The sequence below is a fragment of the Meleagris gallopavo genome, chromosome 15, assembly GCF_905368555.1.
Source record: "Meleagris gallopavo chromosome 15, MGAL_WU_HG_1.1, whole genome shotgun sequence".
Taxonomy (NCBI): domain Eukaryota; kingdom Metazoa; phylum Chordata; class Aves; order Galliformes; family Phasianidae; genus Meleagris; species Meleagris gallopavo.
In genome coordinates, this window is record NC_139418.1 from 3,522,173 (window position 1) to 3,534,627 (window position 12,455).

Here is a 12,455-nt window from a genome sequence, read left to right on the forward strand (position 1 = left end):
TATCAAACCTTTCTCTCCTGTGCAAATCTACTCTGCCATACCAAAGATGGAGCATTGTTGAGAATGTGTATCTCCACATAGATAAGGAAGCAGATTTACATCCAAGGAACAATTAACACACATGAAAGTCACCATGTTTTGAATAGGGCAGAATAGCCAGTAACTTAGAAGTGTGAGGTCTGGTAAATTGGAGCTATTGGAGACAGCATCTCGAATCACCATCCCACCCACTCACATTATTGATAATTGTGCTGAGAGTTAGAGAAAATCCTTTTTTGCTGGCTTTCTAACAGCCACTGAATAAGTGGAGTCAGTAATATGATACGGATTCCATAATAACACACTGACAGTAAAAAAGGCTGTCAAGCACATTGCTGAAAGTTCATTGCTATTTTCCTAACTTGACTACTGCACTGTCTCTTATACTCTTTCCACTCTAAAAGTCTTAGACCTGAAAGCTCAAAATGCTGCTTATTTGCTGATTTTCATGTAACGACTGTACTGATGAGTCAGAAACATTTTTTGCTAATATCTCATTTAGTTTCACATGCTGATAATGGAAAACAGACAAATAAAAGAACAGTTAGAAGAATATTAATGAGCAGCAAACTTCCCTTATTTCACTACAAAATTCTTGAAATTCTGTCCCTCCGATCGCTCACAAACCCAGATGAGCACAAACACACAATGACACACAAGTTCAGCTCAGGGCTACATGATCTTTATCAGCTTTATTACGAAATGCCTGTACAGACACGTCCATGACACTTCAGAAGCAGCTGAAATGGATTTTGGGTTGCCAGCAGGTTTATCTTTTATCTTTTACCACTGAATAACAGAGCAGACAGCATACTGTTGGTATTTTTCACAGACCGACATTTTTTTCAAAAGTACCAATTTGTAAAGCAAAGATATAAACCACATTCATCTGACTTTTTCATCCCTCAACAACTGCACTCTTTCTTTGGGGTATATCTGAAAGCTTGAAATTGAAATAATGCATATCTCATGGGGAAACGCAAATTGTATGATGAAATACATACACAAAATATCTCTGGGTATCCTTCAATATAATTCTTGTATACAGAAAATGAGAATCTTTCACCTTCCCTCACCTACCTTCAGTAATAAATGCTGCACACACATCAATGTCAGTACATCATGTATTGCTTCAGGTACACCACTCAGATGAACACATACTTCTCTCTCTAAGTAGAGAACAGATTTCAGAGGAAACAACAAATCCATCTCTTACACTCTGTAGTTTAGGGGACATTGTTACTAACTGGAGGGCAGACAGAAGCAGGACCTGCTGGGGTTCCACAGAGGCACAGTGCAAACCAGGCCCTGGTGACTCGGGATGCCCAGCTCCAGGCAGGGCTGGCTGCTGCACGTTGACCAGCTGTGCACTGAGCGAGCAGCCAGATGTGTGTCAGCCCCACTTCTGGGTCTCACTTCCTGTGTTTCAGAAGTTTCAGTCATCTCTAATGAGTAAACACCGGCAAAATTTTTCACATTTCCAATGCCTCATAAAACTTCAAACTTCTTATGAACTGCTTTCAATTTCACTCAGTATTTTCCTGTATTTTTATCATTCTACATCAAACACTATGATTCATGCTCCACTTGAATGAGAAATAGAAGGTTAAGGGGAAGATAACATCTTTTCCTGTGAAAGTATCTGTTATTTCCCGTCCTGAATAACAAGATTTCTAATGGTTAAATGAATTTTTAGAGAACGCATAGCAAGTTCATAAACAGTCCTTAATGTGAATTCTATAGGAAGCCAAATCACAAAGCTTTTTTCCCCATATTTCAGACATTGAATTAGATACAAACAGTATCATTTATAATATGTGTATTTTCACATTTAAGAAAATGACAGATACTCAAGGCAAATATCCCAACTCAGACAAATCAAAATACCAAATACTGGACCATTTAATGAGCCAATTGGTTTCAGAGCAGTGGAACAACCTGTAGCTTGTTCTGCCTATCAAGTTGCAGGTTTCTTCTGTCTAAAACAGATGCTGTTCATTCTGCTGTAAAGAAGAGAAAGAAGCAGCTCTTCCTGTCTCTAAAATAAGACAGTCCTAACGATGGGACTAGAAGGAATGACCTCAAGTTGTGCAAGGGGAGATTAAGGTTGGACATTAGGAAAAATTTCTTCTCTGAAAGGGTGGGCAGGCATGGAACAGGCTGCCCAGGGAGGTGGTAGAGTCATTGTCCTTAGAGGTGTTCCAGAAATGTTTACATGTTGCACTGAGGGACATGGTTTAGTGGGGCAATCTTGGTGGCATGCGGATGGTTGGATGGAATTTTTCCAACCTTGGTCATTCCAGGATTCCAGGTCACCGATCAAGTTAAGAAAGGTAGGAAAAGGTAGATTTATTCAGAAAACTTACAAAGCAATCTGGAAAGATTTCAGTCAAAGTTCCTAACTACCTTCAACAACACTGGTTGTTAGAATACAGGGACAAAAATACTGGTGGAGGCAGCATGAGGTGGTTTCTGATTCCCAGAATTTCGTACATCTACAGAAACATAAGTGTAAGTGATCACAGAATGTATGGGTCCCAACTATGATTAATCCACAGCAGTAAGTACAAGGAAGTTTACATTCCTTATTATTTTTGACACTGTTTGATTATCTTTTTTATGCTCTTCTCAGAAATGTCATTTTAAAATTACGTCTCTCAGTGAAAGCTCTGAACTTGTACTGTGTTCCCCTATCTTGACTCTTTCCCACACTGCAGCAGTTTTTATTTCGGATGAGTACTTAAATCATGTTTCTGTTTGCTTTACTATCAACCACAATGAAACTTCTGCTCCTCACAGGGACTAACCACAAACCTGTCAGGGTTAATGGTATTATGGGCTGCTGGTTTTCACTCCACACTTTCCAAAAGGCAGGAGGAGAGTCCTGCAGCCTGACCTCCATAGCTGTGCTGCTTGCCAGGGAATGGGAGGGTAGGAGGAGGAATGGCTAAGGGAGCCAGGCACGCTTCTTTGTTTTCAGTAAACACTGCCTGGAAAATGGGCCTGCATTATAGCACAGATTACAGACCAAGATAGATAGCAGTTGGCTGTGCTAGAGAAGTTCTCTGAAGGGAATGACAGAGTTGGCCTTCGGGAGAATGTGCCAGAGAAGCAAGCAGCAGTTGGTGCACACTGGTCTTGGTGTGGTAGCTGAAGGGTGTAGCAAGAATAGACAAATTAATTACATCCTCTGCTACCACTCCAACTGTGCTTATTGCTTTTCTGCACAGCTGATAATGCATCAAAGTCTGTCAGCTACCCCCCTAAAAATGATTTTTGAGGGCATATATGCTACTGTAACTGCAGCTCATTAACCAAGGCACTATTTGTTGTCTTTGAAAGCAGTTTCCAGCTGTTTGGTATTCCATGGTAGCGGGGCTACATTGTTGGAACGAGCTTGTTCAAAGACAGATGGAGAAGTCTGCACTAATTTCAGCACATAATACTTCCTTTCTCCAGATGGAAAACAGCCTGACCCAAAGCAATCTGAATTCAAAGAGCAGTGTGAAATGCATTCCTAGGGAAGCCACTAAAATGATGGAGCAGGTTTGAAACTCTTTACTGAGGAGATGACCCCACCTAAATGGAGGCAGAGGGACGGCGACACTGCGAGCGCAGGACACGTCCTGCATGGCACCAATTTTTGGCTCAAACCTACATTTCCCTTGTGACTTCAGAAAGAAATAAAGAGAGGATTTTTTGCCTGCAGGTAACAAAGTTTTCAGCGAGTGCTCTGCAACCAGAGCACAGTCCTCATTCGACAGCAGTCACTGCACACACAAACAACCGCTTTGTTCTTGGTTTTTAGGGGATTATGGCGACACATCTCTGGGGCAGCATTACCTTTAAGTCTATTTTGCAATTAGCTAATTAGATTGTGTATTCACTGAGGAAATAAAGATTGCTGGATCTATGATTTTTAATAGTCAGGTATCCCAAGAGTTCATAGACCACACAGTCAAACATTCATTATGTTTTGTACAGGAATGAAATGTGATTTTTTTTTGCTTTGGAAACACAAAACTAGATGGGCAAATACCATTGCTCCATTCCATGAAGCAAAACAGTATTTTCCAGGGTATTTGCACACATCTGGATATACAGTCACACAAGATAATAATGACAATCTTCTTTCTGAATCCATTGAGACTTGACATTTTACTGCAAAGAAGGGTCTGTCCATAGTCTCATTCTAAAGGAAACAGCTTTGAGCTTGCCTTAATCCTTCCAAGGAGATTGAGCACAGTAAGATTCAGCCACTCACCACATCACAGGAAGCTAATTCAAAGGAGGAATCAGTGGAAGATACACTTTCTAATGGATTGAATCCTCAGCTAATTGAAATGAATGGGCTACACTGCTTCACCTGCAAATAAGATCCTTTTTGCCCTGGTTGGCGAGAGATGTAAATGTAAGAGCCTATTTCTCTCAGTGCCTAATCTCTTCATATTGCTGTTTTCCCTGGAAAATTTATTTTTTGTTTGTTTGTTTGTTTGCTTTTAACCATTTCCTATATGAAATGCTGGATTGAATCTCCATCTCTGAGATGTCTCATTTTCTTGAATGCCTACAGTCTACTGAAATATAAAAAATAGTGCAAAATCAAATCTCCTATTAAAGTCTACATTAACATAATTAACAAAATTAAAACAGCTTTTTTTTTTTTTCAGTCTGATACTTCTCACTTCTTCCAGAAGGCAGATTCATTATCTGCAGGAGAGCCTGTAACTATTAGTGAAAGAATTGCAGAAATTGCGACCACTGACGTTCCAGATGAGCACATCATCCCTTACCTGCACGTTACCGATTGTCGAGGTGACCAGTTTTGTGGTTCATTACAAAGACCAAGCCATAATTTTAAAAATTGATAATTTTAAATGCAGTCATCAAGAGAAAAGGTGAAACAGAGAAGATTCTAGTGCGAACATTAAGAGATTACAGAAATCTTTAACACAGATAGAAAAGGCCAGCGACTAAAGCCATGAAATCAAAGAACAAATCTCACTATGTTTCCAACATGAAATTTACTTACTCTGTAAAAAAGAACAACTAAAGAACTCACACAGGTGTTTCTAAACCAGGCAAGTGGAAACCAACAAGATAGCTGCAGCACAAGCTTCCTCTCTGAATGTATTCAAGCCCACCTTGACACCACCACTGCCTTGTCTACGCGACAAGTCACTATGCCATAAGTAATGCATGGGGATCCCCGACAGTATTTCTTTCTAGATACTTTTTCAGCCACTGAGATAAACAGAATTCACTATGTGAATTTCTGATGGCATGCCCACCATAGCAGATTAACGACGAAGACACAGCACACTGCTACTGGAGCTGCGACACAATGCTGTTCCACCCACAGCCATAGCTTCATTTCACCTACAAGTAACCAGCCACTTGTAATGCCCTCACAGCTGTCAATACACAATCTGATAGCTTTTACCCTTACGAAGAAATAAAACCCAGTTAAATCCTTCCTTTTGGATAATAACTCATATCACAGTGTGCACTCGTAAAAGTGGTGCTATTTTATTTAAATATTGTGCCTTAGTTATTGTACAAGCAATATAAATTTTATTGCACGTTTTATTGTTACATAGCATTCCTTGCAATAAAGGCATCTTAGTCACTTTTCACTTGCCTGAAAAGGATTGCTTTCCTATATGACCAGCATGGCCATAAGCATACCTCACTATGCCTTTTTCTTTCATGTATGAAAATCCTTTTCATGTTCCACTACACATTGTCTTGTTTATAAAAAACCTGAAGAACTGGTCAGAGTCTAAGGCATAAATTTAGCAGCTCCCAGTCATCAGACCTCAGCTCTCCCTTCCTTGAGGCCCATAAGAAGGAAATTCATTTCCTGACTCTTCCACACTTGCCTTTCCTGGTAAGAATGCAATACAAGAAAACATAACAAAGGAATAAGGATGGATTAATTGCAATAATTAGTGTATATAAACTGCATGTTCTTTCCCTGTGACATTATTTTAAATTTTTATAAAATTTTACTTTTCAGCTACAAATAATGGATCACTACAGCAGTTGTGGTTTTGGTCCATCCAGAACGATGGCTTAGGGACAGTGCATTGGTAGAGCCAAGAGAATTTTACTAAGTACCAGCAACCATCCTGAGTCTGCTTTGAGGCAATTTGACTGTCTTGACTGCTGGATTAACCAAAATCGTATCACCTTTCCTGGACCATCAGAAGCAAATACCTTTAATAAAAATCTCCACAGATGCAATGCTAGACTTGATAGATAAACTACATTAACTCTTTATTGCATTTACGTAGTTATGCAAGTGAGGAATTATTTGATTAATCCTTTTCTACTATAAACAACCAAAACACCAGCTCTCCCAATTACTCTGCCTGTACTAACAGAGCCTACTAAGCAACAGCTGTTCAAACATTTGTTAAATCACTTCGCAGCAAATAAGAACGTGGTGCTGCATGCCTGTTCCTCATTTCAACTTTACCACAGCAGTACTTCACATACACTAAAAACATATGCCAAGTGCACACGTATCTATAAAAACTATTTCATCTTAATTAACAACATCCTCGAAGATACTGGAAAGTTCAGTTAGTAAGAAGCATCTAAAAAGTTGAGAAAGACAAATAGATTCATTCATTCTCAAATATAACTCCTAAGAACGTGCACACAGAAGTGAAAACAACCTGGCCTTATACTTCAGTGCCCAAAGTCTGACCTGACTCTGCTCTTATTTCTTTATTTTTTAAGCAATGTGGCAGAACAGAGGGCTCTCTTGAGAGACACTGAGCAAGCAGGAGGTAAAAAGAATGCCCAGTTCTAACAAAGACATGAAGTGACTTGCAGTAAAAAAGCAACCACAAAGCCAGGGAGCCCTTCTGGCTCCCCAAATGTGTCCTGATGTAGAATTTCTTAGTACTACACCCCTCACACTTATACAGGAAAATGTGAAAATCTTGTCTTAATTACTGAGTTCTTAGTAAGAGCTTTCTTCCCCTGCACTTCTTCCTTTCCTTCAGGGAGCTCAGCAAGAACTTTACAGATGAGACAAGTAAACAGGTCACTCTCTTAGCTTGCTGATGCCTGTTTCTGTGCTCAGATTCCAGGTCTTCCAGCCATAGAACACTGTCTGGAATTTGTCAGGAGTGATGTCCTCGGTAACAAACCCTTCTCAAAGCTGAGACTACAAACACACAAGGTTCCTTCTTGGCACAGGTTTTTCAGAATGGCTGTCCCTGGAGTCATCATCCCCCAGCAAAAGGTCAGGAACCACATCACAGTTCTACACAAAGGTGAAAGCTGAAGAACCCAGCAGCCTATTTTCTTGCAAAACTGCCTTCTGTCTTGTTGACCAAGGTCTAATGTAAGGAAAAAGTAAAGATGCCTTCACAAGGTGTTTCGAACACCACTCAGTGTCTTTGGAGAGTCCATCCCTACTCTTCACCCCTTTAGATAAATTCTGTCTTCTTCTCACTATTAATTTGTCCTTTGCTGTCAAGTTACAGACATTTCCAATTTTTTCCACGTTTCTGCTGTTCTGAGAAAAGCACAATGCACTGTATTCACAGATTTTATAATGCTGTAATAAAAGCCCTGTACAGGACTGTATTTACTGTCTACATCAATTCTATTTGCCTTCATCAGTGGCACTGTCTCAGGTGCAATGGCATACAAGCTACATAAACAGCACTGTCACTCTGTCAATAATAAAGCAATAAGGAACACCTCTAAAAAGAAGAAACCAAATTCCCATGATTCAACTATTTCTCCTCCTCTCCAAAATCCCCGCATGAAGCTGACAAGCAACTTCTCGTTATTCTAATTCACATTATTCTAATGTCATGCATGGTAACATAGAACATAATGTCACATTAGTGTTGATGTGGATGCTATAAAGTGTGCTTTGCATTCTCACTTGACACGAAAAACATACAGAAAACAAAATATGTATCAATAAAATATAGGTATTGTTAATACATTTTTTGTTTGCCAAAAAATACTTGCAGAAAAAGCATACATCTTTCAATATGGTTTTTTTTTTTTCTTTCCCAATATGGTGTTCCAAACCATAGCACTCATCTTTCGTGTTTTGGACATCCCACTGAACACAGGGAGATCGCGCTTTTAAGTGCAATTGCTCTGCTGAGGACCACCCTCTCAAAGGTATCATCAAATGTATGAAAAATGATATCCATTCGTTCAAAAAGAAATACTCCTAAATGCTTTAAATGCTGACCTGGACTAAACAAATATCAAACATTAACAAAGGATGCTCTTCTGACAGGTAAGAACCATACTTTCTCTCATGATAGATGAGATTCTGCAGCTTGACCTCCTTTAAAAGAAAGCACAAAACAACATACAGCACATACAGCTGTAAAGCTAGACCACATTGCACTGTAAAAGTAATCAGGAATTGCTTCCCAAAATGTAGAAAGATGGCTTTACTTTGAAAGATTCAACCCTCAACTCCAAGCAGTTTGGTAGCTCACAGATACCTTACTGTGAGCTAGATCTCATGCCACCTCAGTGCTGTGAAAGCGACTGGAGGAAAATTCTGTTTTATCAGAATGAAGACTTCAGTTCTGATCACTGCTGCCAAATTTCAGGGATGTGCTGAATGAGTTGCTATGACAGTTCTGCAATCAGTGAGATCCTGAGGAAAAGTTCTACTGACTGCACTGGGTGTAGGATGTAATTATTAAGCTCTGCTTCAGCACAAAATTCACATAGATTTTATTCTTAACAACCTAGGGGAAAAAGAAGATCTTCAGACAACAGGTTGGATTGAATCCCAAAGCATTATTATTACACTAGTCCAAAAGAAAAAATTACATGCAAGAGGGGGATTTTCAGCAGCTCAAGTACATATTCTTATGAAGAAAAGTGGGGTTAAATTACTACTGGATAAGTGGGCGATAGCAAACAATGTTAGCATGAAATTACTTTCTCAACATTTAATGGATTTTTTTTGTTGATAAGTAACTCTTGCTCTCAGAATCAACAAGACAATTAGATCACAAGATAAGCCAAGCTTCCAGATCAGACCTGACTCATGGAAGACAAAGTAGGCCAGGAACCCAGCCCAGCTGTTACGTAAACTTGGGTTCAGTTTGGCTTCTGCAACTTTAAATGGAATCTATAAACTACCAAAGCTCCTCAAATCAAAAGGAACTCAAGACTATGTTTCATATCTGGATTTACAAACTGCATGCTTTCCCTGGATACCTCACCACACCCAAAGATTATTTTTAATGCTTTTCTCGTAAAAAGACGACTTCTGTTAAAATATCGAAGGTTGAATCACGTTTAAAGGCGGAAGGCAAAGGTACACAGGAAAGCATTAACCCTACTAAGCCAAGGGTCATTCTCAGATTTTTACTGACATGACACTGGAGAGTTCCTAGCAGAACTTAATAATGAAACAATTCCTCAGAGTGACACAAGCAGGCGGCGTTTACAGCAAGAAAACCCCACCAGTTATCTATCCTAGATCAAATCTAGAGAACCAAACCCCACAAACGTTCCTTCCCACTGTTCATATTAGTCTACACACACATACCTGCACTGGATTGTCCCTCACAGCTTTCTATCCTTGAACTGGAGAATTTAGCATCTTGTTCAACATTCCCTGGATATTATCCCAAGTTACATTAAAAATAATTTTAAAAAATTAACGCTGTTGCAGAAGTTTTCTGGTGAGAGCGCAGCATTGTTAGAGCACAGGCTCCTGAAAAAAGGCTGAAGAATCATTGGATATGAAGCCAGAGCTCATGCACAACACGAGGTTTGCAGCTTCTGCACTCATTCCCTGAGAGATGGACAGGACAAGGAAGCAGAAGTACTGTGTTGGAGTCTTTCAGGAAGCAGATCTGCTAAACCAGAGGCTGTGTCCAGCACAAAATCCCTCTGAGAAACAAAGAAAGATGTAAAGAGATGAGTGGAAAGGCAGCGTGTCAGCAAAGGAAAGCTCTCCTAGCAGGTGTGTGGGAGTAACCTGCTGAAAGCCTGAACGTGCTGGGCATTTTTGTGCTCTAGGACAGGAGATCTTCATGTCACAGTAAGAGAATATTTTACACTGCATGGAAAGAGGGCTACGCTTCGGTTTTGTAACTTCACTGCTTTTATAACTGCAGATGTTTAAGGAAATAGGAGATGAGATGGGCAGTAGGAGAGCAGTCTGCCTATCAGACTGGAGATGGAGAGACAGGCACACAAGTTCAACTTATCTCTGTATTTCCCTCTTCATTTTTTCTGTTCATGCTACTTTCCCTAGCAGAAAGTCACAGAAGGGTTCGAGTATAAAAATTAAAAGTCTGGTGCCAGATTCCAAAATGAATGTGTTATAGAGATTCCCAACAACAACAAAAAAAATTAATAAAAACAGCCCTGGAGGGGAAAAGTGCAACTCTGTGCCCCTGAGCAACTGGGCTCTTAATTCTCATTGGAAATCACAGCCACTTGATTCTTTTGGACCACTCTGAAATTATAAACTATATTATTTATCTAATGAAATAATAAAAAAGGTAGACATGACCCCTTTTAAGACTGCAGTGCCATATGTAACCACTTAGTTTGTTATAGAGCTATTTATTCAGTTTAATGTGTGTATTTTGACTGTATACATAACATAAGAACTAGATCTCATGAGTGATACAGGTTTGTTTCTATATTCAAGGACTGAGGGAATGCTGGCCTCAAAGTTCTCTATGAACTGTCTGAAAAGGCTTTCTGATGGGATCACAAAAAGCTCAAGGGGAAAAAAGGTCAAAAGAAACGAGTATAAATTTCAGCAAAGACAAAGACTGCATCATCTTTTACATTTCAAGATCCCTATCTGCTCAGAAACTCAATTGCTCAACTCCTAGTTTGCATGTCTTTGACAACCTTCATTGAAATCATATGCAAATACTAAATTTATTACAGTTAGGGGTAACGTGAGATGCTTTCTTATTCATTTAATCAAATCCATCTGTTAATTCCAGAAGATGGTAGCTTTGAATTATATTGGTATTTGCATTAGCAGGAATTGGGAGTAACCTAAGTATGTGGTTACTTCAGTTTTATGGAAGGCTGAGGGTTTTTTGTTTGTTTTTTACTATTTTGCATATTAAAGGTAGATGCCTTTAGAATCTTGAAGGAGACTGATGACTTTCTGTTCTTCTCTTATCGCTTGGAGCATGAGAATACTGAGACAGCTGAACTACCAGTCTGAGTCAGTGTAGCTGACTGTACATTGGACATGTATTTCATGCATAAAACCCACAGAAGATATTTACACAATACAGTAGCAGATCTGCTTCACACCGAATATTATTCCTTTTCTCTAAAAGAAGACTGGACTCATACATGTATTGTTAGTTAGCCAAGTCAGTTGAAAATTGGAAGTGAAGCAGCATTGCCCCTCCATTTACAGCATTATTAAGTTGGCTCAGAAGCATCTTCTAGTTATTTATTCAATAAACTCAAAATACTGTGAAGCAGTTGAGCCAAGGTAATACAGTAAAAAAATAAACAAACAAACAAAAAACACACTTCCAGGTCAGCTTGAGAGTGCTCACAGGGAGCTGCACAGCTGTCACATTGCCCAGAGCAGTGCTGGTTACAGCACATGTGCAGCCTGAGGAGATGGGCTACACCCCTGAATGCGCCGCTGCATTTCTATAAGCATTCATTGTGTTCTTTCAATTAACAATAGATTTGAAAACCATGAACGTGTATGCTTGGAACATTCAATTTGAGAAATTGGAAGAGTATGTTCATCTCCCGTGACTCCTCTAAATTCTTCTTTAATAAGGTCTCAGCATTTCATGGCCACTGAAGAATTCAAAGAATGCCATTAACCAAGATACCACCCTGCTAATTAAAACTAAATACTCGTTCTGAAAGAATTCCACAGCAGATCTTAAGTCTTACACACAGAAACCCTTTTTAAACACAAAATATTAAAGCTTTCTATTTTCCAGCTGATCAGCCTTCTTTTTTGCCTTTGGATTCTTTGTGCAATAAAACACCAATATCTTGAGACTGAAGTCTCATCAATATTCTTCCATAATTTATAAAGCTCAGCTTTCACATTTTGGTCTCAAAAATTTGTTTTCTGCTTTTGAACTACGGCTTTACCTGTCTTTATTACAGGGGATGGAAAAGGAAAAAAAGAAGGAGAGGATGTAGGGGAGGGAATGAATTGCTGGAATTTACCTTTACTTGAGGCAAGGAAAGAAAAAATTTAGAAAGAACAGCAGTGAAAAAGAAAACACTATGTCAGTAGTAGACCCCAAACACTCTATCATCCTGAAGTTTACATATTTTCTATTTCTATTTTTGTAATTTTCTATTTTTCTTTCTAGACAGAAAACTGGAAATTGTCACGCAGAATTTCTTCCCTGGAATCCTGCTGGAGGACTGGCAGGAAGTCT

The 12,455-nt window shown here is 39.2% G+C and overlaps 1 long non-coding RNA gene across 3 annotated transcripts in view; it reads left to right on the plus strand.

Moving 5' to 3' along the window:
• LOC146543318 (uncharacterized) overlaps window positions 1-7,644 on the plus strand; it is a 31,048-nt gene extending 23,404 nt beyond the window's left edge. For all 3 annotated transcript variants that reach the window (XR_014886539.1, XR_014886540.1, XR_014886541.1), the window contains 2 exons: window positions 4,710-4,854; window positions 7,136-7,644. This is a non-coding gene — a long non-coding RNA (uncharacterized LOC146543318). The remainder of the gene's footprint in view (window positions 1-4,709; window positions 4,855-7,135) is intronic.
• The last annotated feature ends 4,811 nt before the right edge of the window (window positions 7,645-12,455 follow it).